This window comes from Paroedura picta, chromosome 11 (genome assembly GCF_049243985.1).
Source record: "Paroedura picta isolate Pp20150507F chromosome 11, Ppicta_v3.0, whole genome shotgun sequence".
NCBI classification, from domain to species: domain Eukaryota; kingdom Metazoa; phylum Chordata; class Lepidosauria; order Squamata; family Gekkonidae; genus Paroedura; species Paroedura picta.
This window is the reverse complement of record NC_135379.1, coordinates 25,405,129-25,426,094: the sequence shown is the minus strand read 5'-3', so window position 1 is coordinate 25,426,094 and position 20,966 is coordinate 25,405,129. Positions and strand designations below refer to the sequence as shown.

The following is a 20,966-nucleotide window of genomic DNA, read 5'->3' as shown; positions in this document are numbered from 1 at the left end:
GAAATTGCCGCAAAACATGAATAGGATCTGCTTGTTGACTATCAAGAAATGCAAACTTTTCTTTCTCTAAATAGCCAGGGAAAGTTACTTTTTTTGAAAAAAAAATTGGAAATTTCAGCTGTAGGATAGCCCAATGTGGATCACGACAGCAGATTATTCCCCCTCATGCCATTTTCCTGGTCTCAAACAGCCGACTGTTATTTGCAGTAATGGGAAAAGTATACAGGTCAGCCGTATATTGCCTCAATGTTTCCTGCTAACAGCCACCCCTGGAGCTATTTAGATTGGTATAAATGATGTTGTGGCCTCAATCCAACCAGCCTGCCCTTTTTTTCTCTATACATGGCTTGAACCAACTCTTTCAGCCATCATTATGCTGAAATTTCTAAATCATTAATACAAGTAGCTGTCTTAGGGGATATTTTTTGTTAATTGCTCAGTACACAGGAGAACTTTAAACAAATTTGTTTAATCAACCTTTTTAAAATTTATTTATCCACTCCCAGCATAGTGTTCACTGGAAATACTCTGCAAAACCAAACAAAAAACAAAAACAAAACAAAACATGACAAAGCTTTTTCTGGCACACATGGGAATGCACTTTTGATGTAGATCTAGGCATAAGCTGAGGGTGGTGGTCTCAGATAATACATATATTAGAAAGGGGTTCCAAATAAGATACTTTAAAAATACTAGTTGCAGTTATACCTGATTTTTCTTTGCCACCCAGCAAGCCAAAAGAGCATTCCAAACATTAATTTGACCACTGAAGTCCTCTTGGGGCCGAAACACATTTGGTCTATTCTGTCACGTGCAGTTATTTTTATTATGTTTTTAATGTATATAAGTGCACTTTGTTTAATAAATATTTGTAAGATTTTTAATATTGTTTTTGCAGCTCAACTCTTGGGTTCCTGATACTGGAAATACTCACCATCCTAGAGCCCTGCACTTCTTTAAGCTGTCATTTTCGGGTCAGGGACAGGGGCAGGCCCACATATTGTGAGTTACAGAAGTCTAATGCGGAAGTGACCATTGCATAAATAACTGTGGCCAGGCAATATGATGACAGGTAGGGAGCTAGCAGCTTCACTTGGTGTAGATAGGAAACCCCCATGTGTGCTACTCCTGTGACTTGAGCTTCATGTTTTCATCCAGAGTCTCCCCCAGAAATCCTGGCCAAGGGTGAGATATTATATTGCAACCCAGCCAAGGTATCATGAAACATCTCTTAAATCATCTAAAGAGAAGATAACTAGGAACAGACCTCTTCTCCGTATACTGTCCATCACAAAAATAATAACCTGCCTTTGATTTTATAGGAGCCATTTTATGGCAGAAGACACAGTATGAATAAAAATGTAAAAATTGAACTAGGGATAAGAATGAAAATGTCTTTTTTTTTTTGCAAGATTTTTCCTGAACTAAGTCATCTGTGATAGAACTATTACCATTTTTCTCCCTACAGGAAAGCAGAAAGAATGATGTTCACACCTACAGACCAGCTCAATTAAATGCTGAGCTTTATTATTTTAAATCAGAAGTACTAAAAATAAATCTATTTAATACTTTTAAAGATGTATTATTTGATCTGTCACTGCCATGACAAGGTAACTAAAATGCTATTTTAAATTCTGATCTTATTTCTTGATCCAAGCACAATTAAAATAAATATTTATCACCATTCATTCATTCATTCATTCATTCATTCATTCATTCATTCATTCATTCATTGCTCTCAACTCCCACTTGTGGCAGATAATAAGATTGTCCCCTAATAAAACCCCTATTCCGCCCCCCCCCATACAATTAAATTCAACATGCCCAAGCAGCGATAAAAATTCCCTCTCCGTCCGATTCAGACAGCACCCTACCTTGGGGAAATGAGGAGTATCCCGATGTCCTAGGGAAGGGGCCCATGATCTTACTTGCCCTGGCCTCAACCAAAGAGCTGTTTTACAGGCTGTGCAGAACTGTGACAGCTCTGTCAGGGCCCTTAGCTCTCCCAGGAGTTCATTCCACCAAGGATATTTTTAGTGATTCTTTTTTGCCAAGGAGCTAATGGAAGCAAGACTGAAAATGACACATGGTAATGAAGCAAAAGTTACACCAAATGTAAGTATAAGTTGGAACAATGACGTTAATACTGGCTTCAAGAAAACTACAGTTCAACTGTTTTCTCTGAACCTGTAGTGGTATTTCTCCTTGATGCCAGTATTAAGGTCAGCTGCATGCAAAGATGTATCTAGATATTTATCAGCACTAGCTTAAAAAGTGTATTTTTAAACAAGATACTGTAGTATACTGCACCTTTTCATGTTGCTTTTCTAGCCGTGCACTAAAAACTGTGTTGGTAGTCATATTGCACATCTAATGTTTAAACCAGAGCATTCAGTGACCCATACTACATTTTCCTTGTGGCAGTTTTTAAAGTCTCATGTAGGAAAATGGTAAGAGAATCAGCTGTGATTCTGGAGAGCCCAAGTTCAAATTTCATGTGTGCTATGATCTTGCTAAGTGGCCTTTGGCAAACCTCTCTTCACTATGAGGATAATACTGCTCTACCTTAAGGGGCTATTCTGAGGACTTCATCAAAATAGTGTGTGTGAAGAGATTGTTAACAAAACATTAATTTCCCTGTACCACTTATTCAAGCTCCTTAGTAACAGAAATAGCTAATGGGCCGCTATAGGGATACACTATGACACATCTTATATTCTTGTGAGGTCACATTTCCTCCAGCGGGAAATTTTCAAAACTGGCCCTAAGTTTTTGAGGGCTTATTCTCCAACTGACTTGTAGTTGTGACTGAAGTCATTATACAAATGACCATGTTATGGTGTTTAGCAAGATCATGGCTGAGACTTCTGAAAGGGCTGGATTGTAACATGGGTTTAGGAGTCTGACAGTTTTCCCAGCCTCAGTCAGCAAAGATGGGAGCCACTGTGCCATCTAGGTTAACTCTTTATGTCACCCCACAAAGTCTTTGTCTTTATTGTCTTCCCACTGTATTTAAACCATACAGCCTGGTGGCTTCTTGATTCCCCGCCCACTTTCCTCTTTTCTGGATATCAGTACTTGGATGTCATATTTGGATGGTTTTGTGCACCTGGGTAAATGGACCTGCATCCCCCTTTGGGGACTCCCTCATGAGGGTTTGAGCCACCACATGGTATGCCCAGCTCAGGTCTGTGTCCAGGTTCACCCCAAGTGTCAAATGGTACCACTCAGTAGCAGCCACCCTTGTAATATCACTAATATTTGTCACTCCAGGGGTTTCCCCAGCAGGTGGGCTACAGGATGTTTCATTGAGCAGCAGGCAGGTCACATGATTTTCCAGGATCTGCTCCCATGCTTTGCCAATGATCCTTAGTCTATGGCCTGTTTTTTTTTTTTTAATTCCAAAATACTGTCATTGTATGTTTTGTGTCTCTCTGCAAGTTGTCCTGGGGTGGACAATTCATCTCAAACTAAATAAGTAATTTGTGTATATCTTTTAAAAGGCTTAGAAATTCAGTGAAGTGTAATGAATTTAATTCACTTGAGTTGCGCAAGGGCTGTTTAATGAGAAAAAATACCTTTAGCCCATTTTTTTTCTAAATTTTAATTTTATTTTCTCTTCTTTTTACAATCCTCCCTCTTCGTGATATCCTTTAATATCACATCAATAGATATATGCATTTTTATAAGTGGCTGCAGCATTTCGAATTCTGAACCTGCCAATTGTGAAAGGAAGACACAAATTACTGAGAGCTAGCAAAGTGCAGTGGTTAAGAGTGGCAGACTCTGATCTAGAAAACCAGGTTTGGCTCTCCACTTCTTGACATGCAGCCAGCTGGGCGAAACCAGTTTTTCTTCCCGTGAAAACAAATATGCTTATCCTAATCACATACCTTAGTTCTGATCTATATAGTCAGCTAAATGAGTTGGTAATGAGGTGACAAGCTGCTGAGGTTTATTTATTTTCTTTATTATAAGATTAGATTTGTTACCCGCTGCTCCCAGGCCTGGTGGCTTGTGGTGGTTTGCATCAAGAGTAAAATACAATAAAACAGAAACAAAGTAAACCAACTCTCCCCTCCCCCATCAACCCCTGAGGCTCAAATAGCTGGGCCAATTTTGGTGCCACAGGGTGGGCATCAGATGTTAGTTCAGTAAGATGTTCAAGATTTAAAATGTGGTGATTTGGAGGCTCTTCTATGCCCTGACCTCAACTGAATGCCTGGCGGTAGAAAAAACTGAGTCATTCTGGTAGAATAAACTGAGTTATTTGAGACCTCAGATGAAGGATTACATTTTTTAAATTTCCCCAGAACTGATAATTCCCCAGAAGCAGAAAACTAGGAGCAAATGCCAAGGCAACCTAGAATTTTTCTCTTTGATGTGTCCAATTTCTGTTTGCAGAAAATTTTTATATGGGGGAACATTGGAAACATGCATTTTCTTACAGCCTGTTCTTTCACCTCAACATGCCACCACCTCATTCTGCTGTATATGCAGAACCAGCCTTGGTTTGTGATGCATATTGTCACAATATGAACATACGATTTAATGTAAGATAAGATAAAATAAGCAAAGTGATGTTCCTTCCTTCCTTCCTCACTCAGAAGTGACTCATGGAAGAATAAGGGTTGGCCAGGCAGCCTCAAGCAACACACTGGGCTATGGAAAGGCATGAGTGTGACTGCATAAGTAAAAAGGCCATGTCTCCAACAGCACACCGACCCTGGTCACAGAAACAATCTTCCCTCCTATCTACAGCAGTGGTCCCCAACCTTTTTATCACCGGGGACCGGTCAATGCTTGACAATTTTACTGAGGCCCGGAGGGGGGGGGTAGTCTTTTGCCGAGGGATGTTGCCACCGCAGCCTGAGCCACTGCTCCACTTGCTTTCCCGCTGGTGCCCCTGACTTCCCATCACCCACTGGGGGCGCTGCCAGCAGCAGCAGTGCAGTGCCACACGGAGGGGGAGCCTCAGCCATGTCGGCCGCTGGACAGCACTAAAGGTGAGCCGGCGGCAGAGTGGCAGGGCAGCCCCCAAGGCAACAGCCGTGGAGGAGTACGAGGAAGAGCCGCAGCCGGTACTGATTGATCCATAGACCGGTACCAGTCCCCGGACCGGGGATTGGGGACCACTGATCTACAGGACTCACCAGTTGACAGAGGGGCCAAGCAGAAAATGTTTTGTTCCCATTCTTAATTGGAGTCGATCCTTCCTGTCTAATTTGTGCTGGGTACCTAGTAATTGCTTTCTTTTCTACAGACTTATTTAATCGCATGTATGTGTATGTCACACTCACAATATGAAGGGTAAATGGGATCTAGGTGGAAAGTAAATGTACTGGAATGGTACTGAAGTGGTAAAATGAGATTTACTCCCAAATTTGAAATGTTTACTGGCTTCAGGATGCTGCATGAGAAGTCTACAGAACAGCCTTTACTGCAGTGGGCCAATGTCAGGGACTCCTTGGTTCAAGGCCTGAGGGCAATGAAAAGCACTTACATTACCAGTCCTAGACTTGGAAATGGAGTAGAGCTGACCAGAAAAAATAGAAAAGCTAAGAAGATTGCTTTCATGTTGTGGCAAGTATAACTACGCTGCTTAATTTAATTTCTTTAATATTGCAGATCATACTGATAACAGCTTTAGTCCATATGCCAGCCCATTTTCTTGGTTTCATTCTCGTGTGGAAGAACAGAATTCCTCTATGGAACACTGTCTCTGTGTAATTATGCATTATCATAAACAGAAGCAGTTTTTTAAAAAATGCAGTGAGCACATATGTGAGTTCTCTTTCCCTAGGTCTGTCCTTATAGTATTCCCATGTCCCAGCAAATAATTTTCTCTATTTGGGGAGGAAGGAGTGTATCATGCATCAGAATGATCATGGTATACATTCATCCACAGGATTATTACAACCATGTATTTCACTGTCTGGGCAACCACTGTTTAAATTAGCGTTTCTGAACCTCTTTACCAATGAGAAACCTGAAGCATTCTTCAGGCCTTGAGACACCCCAGAAGTGGTACAAACATGCAGAATATGAGCACGCCTGACCAGGGCCCCTCCCCTCCCCACTCTCTCTAGGGCCCATCATTGGCCATTTTGTTGGGGGGGGGGGGGAGCAGGCCTACATGACCATTTATGGTCATATCACATGATAAAAGCTAATCAAATTTTAAAAATCCAGGAAATCCTTCCAGGGTTATCAAGAAACTCCAGGATTTCACAAAACCCTGCTTTAAAGAAATGAAATATATAATGTTAGAATTGCTTTACTGTGACAATTAGAAGCCCTAATCAAGGGTTCCAACCTAGATGTGGTGTGAACTAACTGTATATTATGGAATATATTACATCTAGGAAAGCAAGCTGATGCACACAAGCTAGTAGCATGTCCTTGGTGTATATTCATTTAAATATATCCCTATTTACTACTGGCCATTCAGGGTATGCCACTTGCCATAATCATCTCTTGTCATGATACTAAGTACAAGAATTTTAAATAGAAACAATTGTTAAGAAAGAAAATGAATCCTGGATTGATTGCCTGTCAGTACAGGTTTTCTCCTTTAAATTTTCTATCCATTTGCATGGCTGTTTATGAAGCTTCTTGGCCTTAGAGAGTGCTTTGCATTAAATAATATGATGAAGCATGCAATTTTCTAAGTGTATAGAAACTATTATCCCAAGCCAAATAGTATGGTTTCCCCATGTTCTTTAAAATATATACAGCAGTCTTGGCTAAGCAGCAGAACAAGTGGAGTATAATTTTGAGCTTAGGTACATGTACCTGGATGTACATCCCGTTGTAATAAGATGATTTAACCATTAAGAATAAGCAGACAAAAATGCTGCTGGCATGTGCTAAGATACATACTACAAATTGATCAGTCAATACAAAATGAACCCTTCTTTATTCTCTTTGTGGAGAGAAATTTTGAATTGGAGCACATCTTTTAATGGGCATGGCCATTATTCATGCTATGCATTAAAATACATTACTTGAATATTAGGTGTTTTGAAAGATCTATAGGCTGCTTTCAGGCTTTTTCTGGGTACTATAAGTTAATATGTACCACCTAAAACAACTATATTTTTTGTGTTATGTGCTCTCAAGTATGACATATGACAACCCTATGAATTAATGACCTCCAAAACATCCTTGTTCAGGTCTTGCAATCTGAAGGCTATGGCTTTCTTCATTGACTCAATCTATCGTACGTTAGGTATTTCTCTATTCTATTGCCTTCAATTTTTCCTAATGTTATTGTCTTTTCTAGTGAGTAATTTCAGCTTCTAGGGAGAATTAAAGCTCGATTTTATCTAGAACGTCTTTTTGGAGGTATCAATAAAGCTCTCTTCCAACACCACAATTCAAATGAACCTGTTGTCTTACGTCAACTTTCTTCACAGTCCAATGTTCACATTCACACATAGCAATGGTATCTTACTTACCATAGTATCTTACTCTCTGTTTCCAGTGACACTTCCTTACACTTCAGGATCTTCTCTAGCTTCTTCATGGTTGCTCTTCAAAGTCACAACTATCTCCTTTAAAAAAAAAAAAGATCACGTGATAATTTTTGGATTTTCAGAAACTAACATGTCACTCTCTAGTATATGTTGTGTGTGTATACCCACAACTTCTTTGTTGTGCATATCTATATGCACATGTTTGTGCAAATCATTTCTTAGGATCTAAGCAGTGTGAAGATTGTCTTGAAGTTCCTGATGAAGATGGATGGGTCCTATTTCTCTGCTACCTCTCTACCACTGTGAAGCATGTAGGCTGGTAACGGACATATATTTATATATTATATTTAAATTTATTAACTGCCACTCCTGGCTTGCAGTGGTTTACAATAAAACCCATGGAACACATAAAACAGGATAACAAAATAGATACCAGTTTTAGCAGCGAAATCCCATCTATTCCCTCCCAATCCACCAGTCCAGACTCAGTGCACACTGCCCGCTCACCTTAGAAGCCAAATGCTGGGAACAGAGATTGTATAATTAATCAAAGGTGGGACTGGCCTTTTCATTTTCTAGGGAAAATATCTGTAGGCTACTGGATGCTAGCAGCAAGCCAAGCCAAAAACAGCAATGCAAGCAATGGCATAGATGGTCCTCAGTTCTGACCCAGTCATCTAAGACCCCCCCCCCATTCATGCTGCTGCTGGCCCATTCTGATAGATTTGTTTGGCTTGGGTTATCCCTAGGGTGGGGGGATGCATTTGCATTTGGGATAGTTATGAATATACTTCTGATGTATAGGCAATCATTAAAAATCTCTTTGATTTTGAAAACAGCTATGGAATTAAAAACAGTGTACATCAAAGAGATTCAGGTGTGTAGCCATGTTGGTCTGTAGCAGCAGAACAAAGTTTGAGTCCAGTGATGTCTTTAAGACCTACAAAGTTTTATTCAAAGAATGCCCTTTTGTGTGTATGCATACTTTGTCAGATACAGTGTGCATACACATGAAAGCTTATACCTGGACTAAAACTTTATCAGACATAAATATTGTGAAATAATTACTCAATTACTGCTTCTAAATTTGGGTAACAGCCATAATGTATACTGAAACTGGGGAGAAAGTGTATTTTAAAGTAAAGTTGCCTTGTTTTCCAACTGTAAAATTTAATTAAAGGAAAGCAACAAAACACATTTCAAGGTTTCACTTTGAAGTTGCCATTGCCAAGAAAAAGCAGGGAAGTTCACATTAATGTCAGTAAAAACTAAAGAACCTTTTGATATACAGCAGTTTTATTGCTTACAATTAACATATAACACCAGTCTTTGTCAATTCTTTTGTGCATAAATTTTGGCTTCAAAAGTGTTGCTCCAGTTTTTCTAGCCCATCTGTTATTTACTAAACAATTACATGTTACTGAGTCATTAACTGAACAAACATTTTGTTATTATTGCGGTAATTTTTTTTCTATTGAATTATTCACAGCCCTGCTTTTAGAATTTAGATGACTGAATGGAGGTAAGTTGAATAAGTACCCAAAAGAAAACAGCAAACTGTGTTAGAAGAATGGCCTTTTGGAAGGTGACTGAAACAACTAGATTTCAGCAATGTTAGTTGAAATAATCACTGATTTATGTTGTCTCATTAAATAAAGTTACTCCTTTCTCAAATGTCTGTTTAAGTTGGCCTAGTGGATCCAATGTGCATGTCCTTTGGCATTTCCTAGCATGTCAGTTCCAGAAGCAATGTATGTTATTGTACATGCATGTGCACAATAACATACACCCACTTCATAGTGTCTGCATGGCTAGGTATGGTACTCAAGACTAGATAATTGCCATGATGGAAGTTCCTGTTAAGTATGGAGAGGTACCAGACACTGTTTTGCCCCATTTATCCTGTTTTATATATCTTCTGCAACAACTTCTCAACATAAATGTGGAGCCCTGCAACAAAATGCAGCATCCAAAATTGCTTCCTTCTGACTGTAATATGTGCTTTTAAGGGAGCTGATTTGAAGATTCAACAGACTTAACATGCAGGAGAAGGAGTTCTATGAATGAGCAGATATCCATTTAAATGCATTGACCTCAAAAACTGGTTTTTGAATACCCCACACATGTGATAAACTTACCTTGGAGGTCCCAAATGTTCCAGTTCTTGCCAGAGCACAGTACAAATCTGGGGTGGTCTAACCATATAGTTGAAGTAGGTGGGCATCGAGGGAACCAAGCTGTAAGGGGCACAAATTAATTTCTTTTCTCTGTTTAAAATATAGTAATATGTTATCCCTTATGTTTTTTCTTTTATTGAAAGATAGGTATGCCAAGGTTTTCTTTTATTGAAAGAGAGGTTTGCCTAGGGTGTCAAAATGGCTTGTGCTAGCTCTGAACTAATGTGATGCAGCCCATGGACTGCCCATAGGAACCTAACTCTGCAAAAGAAATTGTCTCAGGTGAAGTGCCTTCAATCCATTACTCACTAATGTTCCAATCAAAGCTCCTTATGTTCCTAAAGCCCTCAACTGAGAAAGAAAAAAGCTCATAAGCCCATTATGCACGGGGGGAATAGCGCACATTCAGGGTGGAATGGCAGCGACTAAAATCACCAATAACACACGGTGCCGACTGCAACCAGCCGCAGATTCGGCGCATGCCGCAAAAAAAGCCGCGTTAGTGAAACGCGGAAGAAAGCACAGCTTCTGGGTGACCGGGGCGCAACCAGAAGCAGTGCCGAGGTCGCCGCGTGCATAATTGGTTACTCTGAGTTTTGCTGCCGTTGCATCCCGTCCCGTGCATAAGCGGTTTGCTTCGCTTCTTCCCCCTCCACATTTTCCATGTTACCCGAAATCACCGTTTCGGCGGCCATACATAATGGGCCATATAGAGGTTACTCTAGCCTTTCTAAACTTTTTTTACCATTGCGAAACCACTGAAACATTCTTCAGGCTTCAAGAAACCCCAGAAGTGGTGTGATCATGCAGAATATGGTTGGGAATCATCACTGTGAACACGCCCACCTGAGGCCCCTCACTTTCCCACCCTCTCCAGGCCCATCAATGGCCATTTTTAGATGGGGGGGGGCAGGTCAACATGACCATATAGGGTGATATCACCCAATAAATGTTTAATACATTTTTAAAAATCTAACAAATTAATTAGCTCGCATTCATTCACAAAACCCTGGTTGAGAAAACCTGGGCTAATCATCATCTCTCCAAGTTCATATCTTCCAGCTTGTTAAGATTATTCATGAAACACACCAGGATAGCCTTTGACAAATAATTTGTGTAACTAATTTCACAGAGTTTTTATAAGGATAAAAAGAGAGGAGGATTGACAGGCACTTTTTCTACAGACATGATGCGCAATTATTATATTATATTGCCTGCATTGCAGCTAATTTTATTTCCTTAATTCAGTTGATAAAATGTCCGTCAGCAGATGCCTGAACTTGAGGCAGCAAGTCTAATTTTAGACTTGAATCCAAAACTACTTCTCACTTCTAAAAATAAGCATGTTTCTATCACTATAATTACTCCAGATGAAGCATATTTGCAAATACTTAGCTCATAATTATACTACCTTCCACCAGAAGGAGTCTTTGTGCTAATATAACTGTTAGGAAAGATATAACAATTCTTTTTTTAAAAAAAACTATAAAACTTTATCTCGGTCCCTGTCAGTCCTATCAATGTATTTTATAGAAATCAATTGATCTGTTATTGAGCCTATTTTAATTGGAATGTTATTACAAAATATAACTCAAACTCCTCTAAGGAGTTTAGAGAAGCATAGATGCTACTTTTTGGAGGTCACTGTATTAATTTGGTATTATTTTATTGATTCTGACTCCCCTTTTCTTTATGTCTTTTAACATTTGTCTCATATTCCCTCTACATATGATAATGTTAATGATTTTGCAAGGCTATTTTTGTAAATAATTATGAATATTTGTATGGTGTCTTAATGATAATTTGTTATAATTTAATGTTGTATGCCATGTCATACATTTTTTTAGGATGAAAAATGTGTGAATAATTTAAATAATAGATGTTCAAATTTGTGCTAAGAAATTGTTTTTTACCTTTGCATTGAGGCTTACTTTTGAAAAATTCCCATTAATTCAATTATCATATTTACTGTACTAAAATGTTCTAATTAGTGCAATTAATCTAATCAAAAACAGTCTGATCATCCATATTAAACTATGATTACCTGTATTACTGTATGAGCTCTAGATCATGGCTTTTCTGTCTTCATACGTTTAAATACAGACCCCAGTGGACAGAATTTAACCAATTATTTCAAAGAAGCATGCTGAGATTACTGAAATCAATAGTACTTAACAAGTTTACTTTGGGCAATCATTTTTATTCTTTATGACTACAACAAGCATTAATTAGTATTCTGTTTTTTATTAGCAATATACAATCCTATGCATAGTTACTCAGGAGTAAGATATATTAAACACAGTAGGATTTCTGAGTAATAATTCATAGGATTACTCTGCAGAGTTATGATTCTACCTACCATTTTCTGGGAGCAAGCCCCATTGATTGCAGTGGGACTATATTCTCAGTAAATTTGAATTGCTTTGTGTTGCATATGACTTGTGAAAAAAGAAAATGGTTGAGATGTAAAAATAGATATTGGTTTTCCTTAAAAAAAACCATTAAGATAAGTCATTAGTCAGAAGCTGGACTTTTGTTTGCTGTATCACTGAAGAATGCTGCATATTAAAAAAATTTTTGTGGATGGTGCAATTTGACAAGGAAGGGTGTCTTGAGGAGGAATTAATGTGGAACGACCATTCATGATTGTCTGGAAGGTCTAGGCCAGGGGTAGTCAACCTGTGGTCCTCCAGATGTTCATGGACTACAATTCCCATGAACTCATAGACAACTGGAGTCCATGGACATCTGGAGGACCACAGGTTGACTACCCCTGGTCTAGACTAGCTCATTCTCATGAGATCTGGGAAGCTAAACAGGGTTGGCCCTGGTTAGTGTTTGGTTCGGAGACCACCAAGGAGGTCCAGGGTTGTTACTGGCAGTCTCTTACCTTGAAAACCTTTGGGAGGGGGTCACCATAAGTTGGCTGGGACATGATGGCACTTTACACACACACTTCCTTGCAAAGCTGTTGTCCTGAGCCTGAGTGTTTGAGTTATCACTGCATTCTTAATATTAATAACTTCAGGAGTAGTTCCCACAATCAGTTGTTCTGCCCCAAACAACAGATTGTGAGAGATAGAATGGTTCATTGAAGCATAAATCTGTTATGCCACAATAAATCCAGTTAATTTTTCCTAGCCATCTTGAGGTAGCGGCCATCTTCACATCTTGGTCCGTTCTTGTTCGTGATGTGTAGGTTGACAAGCTTTTTGTCCATGGTAAATGGGGATACCACATGGCACCTTTCCATATGCATTATTACTTGAAAGTATATTCACTGAATAAACAGATTTGAGTTTTGTGTAGATTACTTATTTACAGCATTTATGTGCCACTTTTCCAGACACTCCATAAGCCAAAACAAGCTCCTTCCCCTACCTTTGGCAGCTTTTGCAGGTAAATGTGGGCCCGGCTGCAAATGGGTTGGGTTCTGGTGGTGTTGCACAATCTATTTAGGACATACCAGTGGCTACGTGAAGTTTTCAAATCCAGTGTGCCCCGCTTTTGGTTGGGTGCATTAACCCAGGGGTAGTCAACCTGTGGTCCTCCAGATGTCCATGGACTACAATCCCCATGAGCCCCTGCCAGCATTTGCTGGCAGGGGCTCATGGGGATTGTAGTCCATGGACATCTGGAGGACCACAGGTTGACTACCTACCCCACATGAGGCTCTTGGTGGCCTTGCCTTTAGCTCCCCTGCCCAGGGCTACCCGCGGATGCGCAGAGATTAAGCTCTCTCCCTCCCACTCCAACCTGTGTGTCGGGCTTTGCCGAAGAGGTACTAGCAGCGCGGGGCGTGGATGTACCCAGTAGCGCCGGTGGGCAGGGACCAAAGCTAATCCGCACCGTCCCTTAAAGGAGCAGAATGCATAAACTTCAGGTAAGGGAGGCGGTTGCCCGACAGGTTCTTTTCGCATACCTGGGCGCGGGATGAGTGGCCGCCGACGCAGCAGCCCCTGCGCGTGGAGAGCGGTGCTGCCGAGCCCTTTCCGCATCGCCTCTGGAGACTCGGCAGCAGCCTGAAACTCGGGGGCTGCTCTTCGCCGGCAGCGCAACTCTGACCTCCCCCCCCTTCCCATTTTCCTCGCGCGCATCAGGCGGGCGGGCGAGCGAGCGGGAGGGGGTGGACAGGAGAGGGAGAGAGACAGCGCGCGCGCGCAGTGCCCAAGCCAAAGCGCCTCATATAATAAGCCGCAGCAGAGCCGTGGGGGGAATAGATCGGCCGACAACAGGTAACTGCGTTTTGGCGGGAGATGATTTGGAGACCCCGGCGGGGGGGGGGAGCTGAAGGGGGTTAGGAGGGCTTGGTGTCGCTCGGCCTGAGCAGGACGCTGGTCTGCTCCCCAGCCCAGTCTGTCGTGCCTCCGCGACCTGTGCGCTGCGAGAAGGAGCTGCGAATTCCCCCGCGAGGCTGCTGGGCAGGAGGACCTGAGGTGAGTGCGCTCGAGTGTGGCAGCCCCTGCTGCAAAAACCAAGCGGTTGGCTGTTGGTGGGGCTTGGAGCCGAGTTGTTGTTGCTGTTGCTCTCATTCTCCCCCCCCCCCCCCCCATATGCCTTCGTATTTTCGCTCTGCATTGCACTGCAGCAAGTTATCAAACCTCCTCCCCACCCCCGCTTGGGTGCTCGGGTTGCTTGCCGCCTTTGGCTGCGTGTGTTTTTATGCCGCCGCCCGCACGTGTGGAAGCACATTTGTCTTAAGGCGAAGGGAAAAGTTGGAGCCATCAGGCTGTGCTGCTGGTCATCCCCTCCGTGGAAAAAGTCTCTTCTTCGCCAGTCTAGCCGACGGCCTGGCCCGTGACGTCGTGGGGTTGATGTCACGCCGCGTCACATCTGCCCTGACTTTGATAGCTGTGTTTTCCGTATGCCAGCTGCGGGACGCAATAACACACTTCTTTTTCATGTTCCGACAAGGCTGGCATCTGGAAACTTAGTTGGATGCGGTGGTAGTTTCTTATTTCTCAAAATGACTTTGCTTATCTTGGCTGTTTGCACTTGCTTACTTATAGACTGTCTTCTGCTGACAATTCCTCACGTTCTGGTGATAAGCTGTTCTGCCGGTTGTAATTAAATAGGTAAATGGAGCAATCCTTTTTTTTAAAAAAATCCATTTTTTAGTGTTAGTTTTTGAACCATATGACTATTTAATCGTAAACAACCATACCCTTCTAACTACACTAAAATCAGCCAGGTTAGATGGGTGTAACTGTTCTTAATCTGGCCCTGTAAGTATCTTTTCAAAGTGGGATAGATGTGAAACCAGAGTAATCAGAAATTAACGTATTTGAATTCCATGCTTCTTCTAAAGCAGTCAGGTTAACTTACCTGTTCATCCCTTTCTCCATCCAATCTCTTGAAGAACCCTACGAGGTAAGCTGGGCTGAGCTGAGAATGATTGGTTCAGGGGTGCCCAGATCAGGTGCATGGCAGGAAAGGGCTCTGAGCCTAGTTCTGAGCATGGTTCTAGTACAGCATTCTAACCTTTATACCATGCTGACTTGATATTTAAATGTGATTTCCTAACCAGACAGCCATGGTAGATGTGAAATTCATTTCTACTGTGAGGGCTAGTATGTAAAACTTCTAGCAATACGAGAGCTAGGGGGAACTAGGGTTTTGGGGGGTTGGGTTTTTTTAACATTTTATGGAAAAAGTAATATATGCTTTCTTATCACCCCTAAACTTATTTACTGTTTCAGCAACATAAAATGTTTCATTTATAACTTAGGTTGCGTTTAGAAGGGTATTATTTGGCATATATTTAGGAAATGTAATAGTATAATTTTTGAAAAGTCAAATTGTGCATACAGGCAATTGCTGTACCTGATGCTACCTTAGCACATGTATCTTAGTTTTTTACCACTGGGAATGCAGGGGAAAAGCTGTTGAAAACAGAAAACAAATTTTGTAGTAAACAAAAGAAATAATCTCCCACAGCAGCAGCAACATACTGGATAAGCAGTTAAACTTCAGTGCATCATCAAATACTTGTGGACAAAAGTATTCAACGTAAACAAGCATATTATTGAAAAATATGTTGCACATGTCTACAATGCACATGGGAGTTTGTGTTCCCTAGCTCTTTTGACAGCTAAGCCATCCCTGCTGTGGAAGTTGTGGTGAGCTAAGAAGGTGCGGGAGGGGGGTGATAGCATCCACATACCCTATTCCTATGCTGCTTGCCAATGACACTGCCTCACATGTTCCTTTCTCCTTGTTGGGTTGACGCAGACAACCAGTGTGTTGACAGTCTCCTATTGTTTTCACCATCCCAGAGTCTAGAGCCAGCTTGGTGTGGTGGTTAAGAGCAGTGGCCTCTAATCTGGAGACCTGGGATTGATTCACCACTCCTCCATATGCAGCCAGTTTGGGGACCTTGGACCAATCACTATTATCTCAGAGCTCTCTCAGGCTCACCTCCCTCATGGGGGTGTCTATTGTGGGGAGAGGAAGAGAAGGTGATTGTAAGCCACTTAGAGACTCCTTCAGGTAGTAAAAATCGGGGTACAACCCCCCCCAGCTTTCCTTTTCAACGATGATAAGGAGGAAATGAGGAACTTAGTGACAGCCTCCCCCATATATTACCAGGATTAGATGTGGGTAGAGCTTCCACATTTGAACTCCATCTTCAGCCATGCTGCATTTCCAGGTTTAAACAAGATCAAATTCATTTGTTCTTATTTAAACAGAGAAGCCTTGTGAGCCCCACAAGTTGTGCCTGGAATGAGTGGGGTGTGATGTGGAAAGTCTAAATGAAATACAGGGGTCTGCTGTTGTTCATGTGGGAAAGGTCCTCATATGAAGTAATCACATAAAATATTGAATTTGACTGAGTAAAACATTGTCACGCATTTAAAATGGACCATTTTTCATTGCACGATTGTTTTTGCATCTCAGAATTTTCAATTTTTTTGTGGCGCAAAAAGAAAAATGTCTAGTCCTTAAAGTTACTCTTGTGCTCTCATATAAATTTGATTATTGACCCCATGAACAGGTATGAAAACCCTGGGTATTCTTAGTTACAAGTAACTTGAAAGAAACATTGAACTTGTTGTGTGATGTTCAGCTGCTCAAATTAGAGAATCATTCCATAGCAATATGGTTCTGTAGAGTTATCTTTAAAGAGCATTTATTTCTCACAGTGTTCTGTAATTAATTCACTTTGACTTAATGCCCAGGCAGATGTTTTGTGCTTGTTGTTTATATACACAGCATGCTACCCAATGAAAGCATGAATGGACATGCTTGCCTTTAGTTAGACAGAATGCTATTAAAATGGGACATTTGTTTATTGGTTATAATGATACCATACAATCTTGAAAGTACTTGTAGGATTTTTACTAGTATAGCCTTGCTTACCCTTTGCATAGCTTATGTGCAAAGTCCCAGTAGTGTACAGGAGAGATAACAGTTGGTCCAGTTTAGTGTACCTTTACTTGATGAACCCCCAACGTCCTTTTATGTTCTAACTAGCCAGCTTCATAAGAACTGGTCTGAGAAAGATCAGACTTCCTCAACTTTTTTAACATTGAGAAACACTTGAAACATTTTTCAGACTTCAAGAAACCCCAGGAGTGGAACAATTCTACAGAATACGGTTGGGAAACAGCTGTGTACATGTCCACCTGTGGCCCTCATCTGGTGAAATGAGCTCCTGGAGGACATCAGGGCCCTGACGGATCTAAAGCAGTTCCGCAGGGCCTGCAAAAGGCCACTCTTCCACCAGGCATTTGGTTGAGGTCGACCAGAATCAGTACTATCTGCAGGGCCCCTGAACCTCCCTCCCAAGAACACATACATCAGAACCAAACTGTTATAGATTAGACTGTTACCTTCAGTTATAGTTGCTATTGTTATTGTTATTGTTGCAGTTTACTTATATTTTATGAAGAAACAAAGTTCCATATACTGTTATGTTTATGTTCCATGTGAACCACCCTGAGCTTTAGGGGAGAGTGGTATACAAATATAATAATAAATAAATAAGTAAATAGATGATAAAACTTTTGTAATGTGCTAGTAAGTGTAAAGTAAGTACAAGAAAACACGCATTGATATCATTCCTAATGAAACGGTGAAATGTTTCTATTATATAATAACATAATGTGTATTTATTAATAGTCCTGGCAGTATCTGCCACAGTACCAAGGGACAGGAAGAAAGGAATATAGAACCATTGTGTGTGTGTGTGTGAATGTATGTGTGTGAAGGGGAGAGATGTAGCCTGGTTTACAGAACACAGAAGGTGATCTTATCACCTTGATTATATGGAATCTATTTTGTAATAGTTTGCTAATTGAACAAGAAAAACAATTTACCTACTATTAGAATTACTGTATATACTCGCATATAAGCCGTCCCACATATAAGCCGAGGCACCTAATTTTACCACAATATCTGGGCAAACTTATTGACTTGCATAAAAGGCGAGAGTGGAAAATGCTCCATTATCACAGGCTCTCCCATCCAGCCCCCCCCAACAAATACAGAAAAGTCAAGAGGATGGATAGCTGCTGTTTTTTGTACCCCGCTTTTCACTAACCAAAGGAGTCTCAAGGCGGCTTACAATTGCCATCCCTTCCTCTCTTGATGCCAGACACCCTGAGAGAGCTCTGACAGAACTACTCTGTGAGAACAGCTCTGGCAGGAGAACCAAACAGTGCTCCCCAGGCCAGCAAACCAGAGCAGAACAACAGTACCCGAAGTTGGCAACCTGCAACAACAAATACAACACTACCAAGTTAGGAGAATGGACAACTCTAACTACAACTGCAGTGTCCCCCCAGAACAAAACACTGAAATAAAGAACTGTAAAACTGAAATTACCGTATATACCAGTGTCGAAAAAGGTGATGAAAAGGTGATGAAAAACTAGACTTATATGTGACTATATAGGGGAATTATTATTATAGTTTATATATTATACCAGGCACTGGTAAGACTTGCAGGGGGATCCCCATTCCCCCTCATCTTTACTTAATCCCCTTTCACTATTATTCTTTTATTCTCTTACTGGCACTAAGTTCTCCCTCCCTCCCTTCACCCATTTGTCTTTCTGGGACAGTCTTACTGTGTATCATCTCTTATCATGCTACCACATAGCATTAATTATCAAGGTTGCTATGGAATTTCTATAATATTGTTATGTCACATGGTGTTATGGCACCAATTCTCTTAAAAAACCTATGCCACCTTTATATGCCGTTTTCTACAAACCTGGGAGTTCCTTGTAGGAACTTCCTTCACATTCTCTATGTTTCCAGTCTATGGATTAAATATCCACAGTAGGACCATGTTGAGTATTAGAGATTGTTGAGCAGACAGTATGTTGGCAGAGGTGTGCTTTTTTGTCTTACATATACACAGTATTCCCAATCCAAGTTAAACAGCTTTTAACACAAAAAAGTATTTTTTAGTTTTATTATAAGTTTTTGTTCTTATTTTGATTTGATGATGGATAGTAACATTTAAGGTGGTAAGTCCTGATGCATATACATACATTTAACAAATTAACACATGTAAACATTCAAGGACTTTTTAATTGCTTAATTCCCTTAATACTCTTATATTCACTATCCCACATTCTGTTTTGATATTAATAAAAAATGAGTTCATAAATATATTGCCTGTACTAAAATTAGTATTAAGAATTAGGGTAGGTGGCATATTTTATGTGTTGTGCATTTTATGTGTCTATTTTATGTGTTGCCAGTTTGGTGTAGTGGTTAGGAGTGCGGACTTCTAATCTGGCATGCCAGGTTCCATTCTGCACTCCCCCACATGCAGCCAGCTGGGTGACCTTGGGCTCGCCATGGCACTGATAAAACTGTTCTGACCGGGCAGTGATATCAGGGCTCTCTCAGCCTCACCCACCTCACAGGGTGTCTGTTGTGGGGAGAGGAAAGGGAAGGCGACTGTAAGCCGCTTTGAGCCTCCTTCGGGTAGGGAAAAGCGGCATATAAGAACCAACTCTTCTTCTTCTTCTTTTAATGTTTTATTTCACTTTTCTGTTTCTATTTCACTTTTAAATTTAGGTATGTTATTTGGAAAAATATATGTTTTATAGAATGTTTGTTTTAATATAAATTCAGATTGATTCATTACAGTCCAAGACCAACAAAATCAGAGTCCAGTGGCACCTTTAAGACCAACAAAGATTTATTCAAGGCGTGAGCTTTTGAATGCTCATGCCTTGAATAAATCTATATTGGTCTTAAAGTTGCCACTGAACTCTGATTTTGCTTTGTTGTGCTGCTTCAGACCAACACAGCTACCCACTTGAGTCCAAGATCAGTAAACAAAATGAATTCCAGAATACATATTCCACAGTACTGAAATATCAAGCGACATACATATATTATATCATATTTGTTGCCCTCCTCTGGAAACTCTCCAGTTTGTCTACATCCCTCTTCAACTGGGGTGCCCAAAACTGAACACAGTACTCCAAGTGAGGCCGAACCAGAGCAGAGTAAAGTGGTACCATCCCCTCCCGTGATCTGGACACGATACTCCGTTTGATACAGCCCAAAATCCCATTTGCCTTTTTAGCCACTGAGTCACAGTGCTGACTCATGTTAAATGTATGGTCTGCTAAGACTCCTAGATCCTTTTCACACATGCTACTGCCAAGATAAGTCTCCCCCATCCTATATTGGTGTGTTTGGTTTTCCTATCTAAATGCAGAACTTTACATTTGTCTGTATTGAATTTGAATTTATTCAGTTTAGCCTACTTCTCGAGCCTATCAAGATCATCCTGTATTCTGATTCTGTCTTTGGTTGTGTTTGCTACCCCTCCCAGTTTAGTATCATCTGCAAATAAGTATCCCCTCTAAACCTTCATCCAAATAATTTATAAATATGTTGAACAACACAGGCCCCAGGGCACATCCCTGGGGAACTCCACTTGTCATTCTTCTCCAAGAGGATGCTGAACCATTAACAAGTACCCTTTGGTTACTATCTGTCAACCAGTTATCAATCCATCTTACAGAATAAGGATCCATACAGCATTTTGCTAACTTGTCAACAAGAATATCATGTGGAACCTTATCAAACACTTTACTGAAATCCAGATAAACTGTGTCTACAGTATTCCCCTGATCCAGCAAAGTAGTTGTTCATTTTCCATCGACAAGTGCAAAATCAACTCACTCACCCATCTTCTTCCAAGCTAACAAGGCAACAACAGCTTTCTTGTGCAAAAAACTGTCAAGTTAGCCCAGTGTTCTCATTCTTCCAGTTGTCAAAGCCTTCCTCAAAAATGTTCCTTGGGAACCCCGTTCTCTGAAATGTGCAAGGGAAGCAAA

At 40.8% G+C, this 20,966-nt stretch overlaps 1 protein-coding gene across 9 annotated transcripts in view; it reads left to right on the top strand.

Moving 5' to 3' along the window:
* DGKB (diacylglycerol kinase beta) overlaps positions 1-20,966 on the top strand; it is a 272,726-nt gene that overhangs the window by 2,396 nt on the left and 249,364 nt on the right. For 4 of the 9 annotated variants that reach the window (XM_077304461.1, XM_077304459.1, XM_077304460.1 and 1 more), the window contains exon 1: positions 13,762-13,890. The gene's annotated coding sequence lies outside the window, so the exon portion shown is untranslated. Of the gene's footprint in view, positions 1-898; positions 1,611-9,676; positions 9,938-12,999; positions 13,055-13,305; positions 13,539-13,761; positions 13,891-13,958; positions 14,092-14,664; positions 14,731-20,966 lie in introns of those variants that run through there. The other 5 variants (XM_077304456.1, XM_077304457.1, XM_077304458.1 and 2 more) reach the window with 5 other exon arrangements.